Source organism: Arachis stenosperma, chromosome 10 (genome assembly GCF_014773155.1).
Source record: "Arachis stenosperma cultivar V10309 chromosome 10, arast.V10309.gnm1.PFL2, whole genome shotgun sequence".
NCBI classification, from domain to species: Eukaryota; Viridiplantae; Streptophyta; class Magnoliopsida; order Fabales; family Fabaceae; genus Arachis; species Arachis stenosperma.
Genome location: NC_080386.1, coordinates 32,022,845 through 32,032,994, shown reverse-complemented (window position 1 = coordinate 32,032,994; position 10,150 = coordinate 32,022,845). Strand labels below are relative to the sequence as shown.

Here is a 10,150-nt window from a genome sequence, read left to right as displayed (position 1 = left end):
AATCCAACTCAAGACCAAGGCCAAGATTATCACTACACTAGAAAGATATTAAATAAAGTTAACAAAATGCATAGAATCATAACTAATTGTTTACTCCAACAAACTGTATGTAAACAGATGTTTGACAAGGCCATTAGGCTTTGAATTTTTTTGGAAAAGTAATATGGAATGGCACACAAATAAAGAAAAATTTAGTATATGATTTTCTTACCCATGTAGAGAGTAAGCAGAAAGCAATAGCAGCTAGCTGATAAAGTTCATTTGTCTAGATAGGAAAGGAAGCTCATGAAAATTGCTAATAGGGGCAAGAAAGTGGAAGTAAAACTGTGAAACAACTATGAAATTGCCCTTACCTGAGATGATAGCTACATCATTAGTTTAAGAAAGCGAGGAATAAATGATCAAGACAAGACAGAAGTAGCAGTGAGATACAAAACTAATAAATTGTCACATTTATTTCCCTACAAAAACAAAAAACTCGGTGATCCTTAGTATCTTATGGACAAAACCAGGAGATTTTTACCCATGAATGTATCAAGTATTATATCTTTTATCTTGAATCTAGATCTACTTACCTTGAAAAGTTGGGGGCAGGCATCTCAGTGTTAGAGTTTCAAAATCAACATAATCAATTTTATATTTCAGAATCTGCTCAAAAATTATGGGCTTCGTAATATTCTTCGCAGTCTTGCAAATTGCCTAAACAATAGAACAATTAACACACTACGACAAACAATTAACACACTAACACACTAAGGGTCAAAACTTATTCAAAATGTAAATACCTTATCAAGGTAAGACTATCCAAGAAACTTGTTCAGCCAATCAATTTTTAGCAAAAATACGAAAACAAAAAACATTGCATCAATAAAAACCTAAACACCAAAAAATTCAACCAAAATGAAACTAGTCAAAGATAGCTTCTTACCCTATTAAAGTCTGGATTTTTTATCCAAAGTGGAATCTCATAAAATATTTTCTATAAGGTTTCTATGTCTTGCTCCATCAATGGCTTGATTTTATGATCCTGCCCCCCAACCCACCATAGCATATATTAGTTTGAAATAACAAAACATTCAATACAACAAGCATACCTGAAGAAGAGACATCATAGTATAAGCAAAGGATTGTGTTAGGCTCTCGACAACCAACATAAAAGTTTGTCGAATCTTCATGATTATGAATATTACCCAATGTTGATTGCTGTCTCCATTTTATCAGCAGTTAAAACCCATAGCTTAATGCCTCCCTGTGCTAGCTTATCAATGCATTCAGGAACCTAGATTTCACAAACGTGTTTATAAGAACACAAAATAAAGAACTGTAACTGTTACAAGTTCTTATCATAGAATACGAAATAGAATTAGAGTTAGTGATGGAACATAGGATAATATAATTAGAGTTAACAATGGAATTGAATGAAAGAAAATGGCGATGAAAGAGAAAGAAGATTAGGGTTACCTGCATAGCTGAGGCGAAATCAAAAAGAGAAACGCAGCAACACACGGAGAAGAGCAAGCACTAGAGGCGAGATCAAAGAGAGAAACACACATTAGGATTTGAAAGGGAGCGACACGAGCAAGGCCGACATAAAGGGTGTGACATAGAAGAATCGGGAAGGGGTACCACAGTGCCTCGGTGCGATGGAAGTTCAGTGCAATAGAGGTTCGGTGCGACAGCGCTGCAAGGCCGAGAGACGCCGCCGATGGAGCATTTAGAGGGGATGAGTGTGGAGGTGTGTAAGTGTGATGTGAAATGAAGAGGACAACGTGATCCCCAAACCTTTATTTTAACATTTTCAACGGAATATTTTAAATTACACACAGATTTTTTATCTGTAATAATTTAATAAAACGCAACATTTTTATTCATTTAAATACAGATAGATTTTATGTCGGTAATAATTTTTCCGATAAAATTATCGACAAATTCTCTTTCCCGTCTGTAATTCATGCTAATTCATTTTTCTTTGTTTTTGACAAAAATTCTCTTGCAAAATCTATCTGTATTTCTGTGGGATAAAATCTGTCGAAAATATCCATCTGTAATAAGTAGTTTTTTAGTTGTGACTAGCTATCATGGATCCTAATATTGATAAATTTTAAGAATAAAAAGTAATGTCTGATAGATTTGGCAAATTTTTTAAAAATAAATAAAATAAATATTTTATTTATTGAAATAGGTAATTTGTAGTATTTTTACCAAAATCCATATTTTTACTTATCTCGTTTATAGTATAAACGAGATAAGACACATCTCAAGTTGCATGTATCATGTTTATAAACGTGTTGTGTAACGTGCCTTATCTCATCGAGATATGAACAATCTTATTTCGTTTACGCTATAAACAAGATAAGGCTTAGATGCGCTTATCTAAGAAACTCGTCCACAGTGCCCCTTTGGTCCCTTTCCTCTTCCATTTCCTTTATTTCTCCCTTTCTCGAATGTTTCTCTTGATATTTGTGAGATACTCAGACTTCATGATGCACGCGGATGCATGCATGGAGACATCAATCATTTGAACGCAACTTGGCACATTGCGGGAGCGATCGATTTTGAGGTTAGTTTTTATCCTTTTCCTCTTTTAAGAGATTGAGCATGTAATTATAGTTAGAGTACTTTTATAGATTCAGTGTTGTTATACATGTAGATTATGTTGTCATGTTATTAGGATTTGTTAGGTTGTGTGGAGTAAATGTTAAGTAATTAATTTGATTGAGATTCTTAATTAATTTAATTCTAATGATTAGTTTTAATTTGTTTATTAATGTTTATTCTATTTTTGCATGTATTTAAATAGAATATTATACTTTCAATTTTAATTTTCAATATGTTGCATTGACGTTAGATAAATTAATTACTAATTGGATTTTTATAGTTAATTATTCTGAAATGTGAAATAATGGTTTATCATTAGTTTTTATCTTTTTATGTCAAACTAAAATGCTTTACAATTGAAATAGATTTGTTATTCAAATACATTTATCTTTTAACAGAGGCCATGCCTACTGCTCCCTATGTGAGTGAGCCACACTCTTGCACACCAGACGCCATTATCCCTTACTTGAGGGAGGCTGGCTTCAGTGACACGGTGCACCTTAGGAATTTTGTCTTTGACAACTCCCTGGTTACAGCATTTATGGAGCAGTGGTGTCCAGAGATCCACACTTTCCACCTGCCTTAGCGTGAGAACATGATCACCTTGTAGGACGTTGTGTACCACCTAGGGTTACACATTCACAGAGAGCCTGTGGGAGAGTGCTTGCGTGACTTTTAGGCATGGTACCAACACCCAACCTGGAAGTGGGTAGAGGAGCTCCTAGGTGTCCTGCCCCTTCATGCTTAGTAGCAGGGTGCACAGAGAAAGAAATCTTTGTCCATAAAGATGACATAGCTGTGAGACTGGGTCTGGCATATGCCAGCTACTACCGATGCATCCACCCTCCAACAGTACACGGGGTGTTATTTCATGTTGCTGATTGGTGGTTACCTAATGATTGACAAGTCAAACAATCAGGTGCATATCAGATGGCTACCACTTTTGGTAGACTTCAAGAGGTGTCGTAGTATCTCTTAGGGATCCGCTGTGCTTGTATAAACATACCACTTTTTATGCCATGCAGCACATCAAGATACCATGGACATTGTTGGTTGCACTTCACTCCTTGTCTCGTGGATATATCATAGGTTTCCTCGTTGGTGTCCACCTGATAAATAGGTTCTAATGTTTCCTTTGGTCATGACGTAACTATTTTTAGTTACGGTTTTTTTGCTTTCTATTTATGTAATTCATCCATTTATTGCATAAAGTGAGAAAATGTGGTTGTTGCATATGTGAACATGTTGATAGGTATAGCCCAGCAGAATAGGGACTAGTACAAACAGAGGGTCCTCTGATGCCGTGGTGCATTAGATTGCTTGCAATTGCATGAGGTACATGGTGCACGAAATTGTGATCAATACTTTTCAAAACACAAACAATCCCTAGTAATGGCTCCAAAGACTTGGTGCTCAATACCATGGCATAAACACAACTTCGCACAACTAACCAGCAAGTGCACTGGGTCGTCCAAGTAATACCTTACGCGAGTAAGGGTCGATCCCACGGAGATTGGTGGTATGAAGCAAGCTATGGTCATCTTGTAAATCTCAGTCAGGCAGACTCAATTGGGTATAGATGATGGATAAAGCATAAAGATAAAGATAGGGATACTTATGTATATCATTGGTGTAAGAGCTTCAGACAAGCGTATGAAGATGCCTTCCCTTCTGTCTCTCTGCTTTCCTACTGTCTTCATCCAATCCTTCCTACTCCTTTCCATGGCAAGCTCATGTAGGGTTTCACCGTTGTCAATGGCTACCTCCCATCCTCTCAGTGAAAATACGTCCCTGATGCTCTGTCACAGCATAGGCTAATCATCTGTCGGTTCTCGGTCCGGCCGGAATAGAATCCAGTGATTCTTTTGCGTCTGTCACTAACGCCCGCCTTTCGGAGTTTGAAGCACGTCACAGTCATTCAATCATTGAATCCTACTCAGAATACCACAGACAAGGTTTAGACCTTCCGGATTCTCTTGAATGCCGCCATCAGTTCTCGCCTATACCACGAAGATTCCGGTTAAAGAATCCAAGAGATATTCACTAGAGCCTTGGTTGCTTGTAGAACAAAAGTGGTTGTCAATCACTTTGTTCATGAGTGAGAATGATGATGAGTGTCACGGATCATCACATTCATCAAGTTGAAGAACAAGTGATATCTTGGACAAAGAACAAGCGGAATTGAATAGAAGAACAATAGTAATTGCATTAATACTCGAGGTACAGCAGAGCTCCACACCTTAATCTATGGTGTGTAGAAACTCCACCGTTGAAAATACATAAGAACAAGGTCTAGGCATGGCCGAATGGCCAGCCTCCCAAAGAGGGTTCAATCATCAAAACATGATCAAAAGATAGATGAAAATACAATAGTAAAAGGTCCTATATATAGAAAACTAGTAGCCTAGGGTGTACAGAGATGAGTAAATGTCATAAAAATCCACTTCTGGGCCCACTTGGTGTGTGCTTGGGCTGAGCAATGAAGCATTTTCGTGTAGAGACTCTTCTTGGAGTTAAACGCCAGCTTTTATGCCAGTTTGGGCGTTTAACTCCCATTCAGGTGCCAGTTCCGGCGTTTAACGCTGGAATTTCTTGAGGTGACTTTGAACGCCGGTTTGGGCCATCAAATCTTGGGCAAAGTATGGACTATCATATATTGCTGGAAAGCCCAGGATGTCTACTTTCCAACGCCGTTGAGAGCGCGCCAATTGGGCTTCTGTAGCTCCAGAAAATCCACTTCGAGTGCAGGGAGGTCAGAATACAACAGCATCTGCAGTCCTTTTGAGTCTCTGGATCAGATTTTTGCTCAGATCCCTCAATTTCAGCCAGAAAATACCTGAAATCACAGAAAAACACACAAACTCATAGTAAAGTCCAGAAAAGTGAATTTTAATTAAAAACTAATAAAAATATAATAAAAACTAACTAAAAGATACTAAAAACATACTAAAAACAATGCCAAAAAGCGTATAAATTATCCGCTCATCACAACACCAAACTTAAATTGTTGCTTGTCCCCAAGCAACTGAAAATCAAATAAGATAAAAAGAAGAGAATATACTATAGACTCCAACTTATCAATGAAACATAGCTCCAAATTAGATGAGCGGGACTAGTAGCTTTTTGCCTCCAAACAGTTTTGGCATCTCACTTTATCCTCTGAGGTTCAGAATGATTGGCTTCTTTAGGAACTTAGAATCCAGATAGTGTTATTGATTCTCTTAGTTAAGTATGATGATTCTTGAACACAGCTACTTATTGAGTCTTGGCCGTGGCCCAAAGCACTCTGTCTTCCAGTATTACCACCGAATACATACATGCCACAGACACATAATTGGGTGAACCTTTTCAGATTGTGACTCAGCTTTGCTAGAGTCCCCAATTAGAGGTGTCCAGGATTCTTAAGCACACTCTTTTTGCCTTGGATCACAACTTTATTTCTTTCTTTTTCTTTCTTTTTCTTTTTCTCTTTTTTTTTTCTTTTTTTTTTCGCCTCTCTTTTTTTTTGTATTCACTGCTTTTTCTTGCTTCAAGAATCATTTTTATGATTTTTCAGATCCTCAGTAACATGTCTCCTTTTTCATCATTCTTTCAAGAGCCAACAATTTTAACATTCATGAACAACAAATTCAAAAGACATATGCACTGTTCAAGCATACATTCAGAGAACAAAAGTGTTGCCACCACATCAAACTAATTAAGCTAGTTTTAAAGATGAATTTGAAATCCTGTACTTCTTGTTCTTTTGTGATAAAAACAGTTTTCATTTAAGAAAGGTGATGGATTCATATTCATAGCTTTAAGGCATAGACACTAAGACACTAATGATCACAAGACACAAACATAGATAACATAAGCACTAAAATTCGAAAAACAGAAAAGTAAAGAACAAGGAGATTAAAGAACGGGTCCACCTTAGTGATAGCGGCTTGTTCTTCCTCTTGAAGATCTTATGGAGTGCTTGAGCTCCTCAATGTCTCTTCCTTGTCTTTGTTGCTCCTCTCTCATGATTCTTTGATCTTCTCTAATTTCATGGAGGAGGATGGAATGTTCTTGGTGCTCCACCCTTAGTTGTCCCATGTTGGAACTCAATTCTCCTTGGGAGGTGTTTAGTTGCTCCCAATAGTCTTGTGGAGGGAAGTGCATCCCTTGAGGTATCTCAGGGATCTCTTGATGAGAGGGGTCTCTTGTTTGCTCCATCCTTTTCTTAGTGATGGGCTTGAGGTCATGCCTTCTCAGTTGAACCGGCTTTGGATGCCATAAATGGTTATGGAAAAACAAAAAGCAATGCTTTTACCACACCAAACTTAAAAGGTTTGCTCGTCCTCGAGCAAAAGAAGAAAGAAGAGAGTAGAAGAAGAAGAAATGAGGAAGAAGGGAGTGGCTTTGTGTTTCGGCCATAGAGGGGGAGAAGTGGTGTTTAGGTGGTGTGAAGATGAAGGCGTGAAGAAGGGTTTATGGGGAAGAGGTATTGAGATGATTGGTGAATGGTTGAAGAAGAAGAGAGTGTGGTGGGTTGGTGGGGATCCTGTGGGGTCCACAGATCCTGAGGTGTCAAGAAAAAGTCATCCCTGCACCAAATGTTGCTCAAAATCACGTTTTGAGCCATTTCTGGCGTTAAACGCCGGGCTGGTGCCCATTCCTGGCGTTTAACGCCAGGTTCTTGCCCTTTTCTGGCATTTAACGCCAGTCTGGTGCCCCTTTCTGGCGTTAAACGCCCAGAATGGTGCCAGACTGGGCGTTAAACGCCCAACTGCTAGGTTTACTGGCGTTTGAACGCCAGCAACATCTTCCTCCAGGGTGTGCTGTTTTTCTTCCTGTTTTTCATTCTGTTTTTACTTTTTCAATTGATTTTGTGACTTCTCATGATCATCAACCTACAAAATAAGATAAAATAACAAAGGAAAATATATAAAATATATCATTGGGTTGCCTCCCAACAAGCGCTTCTTTAATGTCAGTAGCTTGACAGAGGGCTCTCATGGAGCCTCACAGATACTCAGAGCAATGTTGGAACCTCCCAACACCAAACTTAGAGTTTGAATGTGGGGGTTCAACACCAAACTTAGAGTTTGGTTGTGGCCTCCCAACACCAAACTTAGAGTTTGACTGTGGGGGCTCTATTTGACTCTGATTTGAGAGAAGCTCTTCATGCTTCTTCTCCATGGTGACAGAGGGATATCCTTGAGCCTTAAACACAAAGGATTCTTCATTCACTTGAATGATCAGTTCACCTCCATCAACATCAATCACAGCCTTTGCTGTGGCTAGGAAGGGTCTGCCAAGGATGATAGATTCATCCATGCACTTTCCAGTCTCTAGGACTATGAAATCAGTAGGGATGTAATGGTCTTCAATCTTCACCAATGCATCCTCTACAAGTCCATGAGCTTGTCTTCTTGAGTTGTCTGCCATCTCTAATGAGATTCTTGCAGCTTGTACCTCAAAGATCTCTAGCTTCTCCATTACAGAGAGAGGCATGAGGTTTACACTTGACCCTAAGTCACACAGAGCCTTCTTGAAGGTCATGGTGCCTATGGTACAAGGTATTGAAAACTTCCCAGGATCTTGTTTCTTTTGAGGTAATCTCTGTCTAGACAAGTCATCCAGTTCTTTGGTGAGCAAAGGAGGTTCATTCTCCCAAGTCTCATTTCCAAATAACTTGTCATTTAGCTTCATGATTGCTCCAATGTATTTAGCAACTTGCTCTTCAGTGACATACTCATCCTCTTCAGAGGAAGAATACTCATCAGAGCTCATGAAAGGCAGAAGTAAGTCCAATGGAATCTCTATGGTCTCATTTTGAGCCTCAGATTCCCATGGTTCCTCATTGGGGAACTCATTGGAGGTTGGTGCACGCCCATTGAGGCCTTCCTCAGTGGCGTTCACTTCTTCTTCCTCCTCTCCAAGTTCGGCCATGTTGATGACCTTGCACTCTCCTTTTGGATTTTCTTCTGTATTACTTGGGAGAGTACTAGGAGGGAGTTCAGTAATTTTCTTACTCAGCTGTCCCACTTGTGCCTCCAAATTCCTAATGGAAGACCTTGTTTCAGTCATGAAACTTTGAGTGGTTTTGATTAGACCAGAGACCATGGTTGCTAAGTCAGAGGGGTTCTGCTTAGAATTCTCTGTCTGTTGCTGAGAAGATGATGGAAAAGGCTTGCCATTGCTAAACCTGTTTCTTCCACCATTGTTGTTGTTGAAACCTTGTTGAGGTCTCTCTTGATTCTTCCATGAGAAATTTGGGTGGTTTCTCCATGAAGAATTATAGGTGTTTCCATAGGGTTCTCCTAGGTAATTCACCTCTTCCATTGAAGGGTTCTCAGGGTCATAAGCTTCTTCTTCAGATGAAGCATCCTTAGTACTGCTTGGTGCATTTTGCATTCCAGACAGACTTTGAGAAATCAAATTGACTTGTTGAGTCAATATCTTGTTCTAAGCCAGTATGGCATTCAGAGCATCAATCTCAAGAACTCCTTTCTTCTGACTTGTCCCATTGTTCACGGGATTCCTTTCAGAAGTGTACATGAATTGGTTATTTGCAACCATCTCAATGAGCTCTTGAGCCTCTGTAGGCGTCTTCTTCAGATGAAGAGATCCTCCAGCAGAGCTATCCAAAGACATCTTGGATAGTTCAGAGAGACCATCATAGAAAATACCTATGATGCTCCATTCAGAAAGCATGTCAGAAGGACATTTTCTGATCAGTTGTTTGTATCTTTCCCAAGCTTCATAGAGGGATTCTCCATCCTTCTGTCTGAAGGTTTGGACTTCCACTCTAAGCTTACTCCATTTTTGAGGTGGAAAGAACTTTGCCAAGAAGGCATTGACTAGCTTTTCCCAAGAGTCCAGGCTATCTTTAGGTTGTGAGTCCAACCACATTCTAGCTCTGTCTCTTACAGCAAAAGGGAATAGCATCAGTCTGTAGACCTCAGGGTCAACCCCATTAGTCTTGACTGTGTCACAGATTTGCAAGAACTCAGCTAAAAACTGATGAGGATCTTCCAATGGAAGTCCATGGAACTTGCAATTCTGTTGCATTAGAGAAACTAATTGAGGCTTAAGCTCAAAGTTGTTTGCTCCAATGGCAGGGATAGAGATGCTTCTCCCATAGAAGTCGGGAGTAGGTGCAGTAAAGTCACCCAGCACCTTCCTTGCATTGTTGGCATTGTTGTTGTTTTCGGCTGCCATGGGTTCTTCTTCTTTGAAGAATTCGGTCAGGTCCTCAACAGAGAGTTGTGCCTTAGCTTCTCTTAGCTTCCGCTTCAAGGTCCTTTTAGGTTCAGGGTCAGCTTCAACAAGAATGCCTTTGTCTTTGTTCCTGCTCATATGAAAGAGAAGAAAACAAGAAAATAGGGAATCCTCTATGTCACAATATAGAGATTCCTTGAGGTGTCAGAGGAAGAAAAATGGAAGACAGAGGTAGAAAATTCGAACTTATCAAAGAAGATGGAGTTCAAATTTTGCATTAAGGAATAGTGTTAGTCCATAAATAGAAGGATGTGAGAAGAAGGGAAGTAATTTTCGAAAATTTAAGTAAAAGATTTTGAAA

The 10,150-nt window shown here is 39.2% G+C and overlaps 1 non-coding gene across 1 annotated transcript; it reads left to right on the top strand.

Moving 5' to 3' along the window:
• Positions 1-9,276: 9,276 nt before the first annotated feature.
• On the top strand, positions 9,277-9,384 carry LOC130958817 (small nucleolar RNA R71). The gene has a single exon (XR_009077921.1). It is a non-coding gene; the product is annotated as a small nucleolar RNA R71 (small nucleolar RNA).
• Positions 9,385-10,150: the final 766 nt, after the last annotated feature.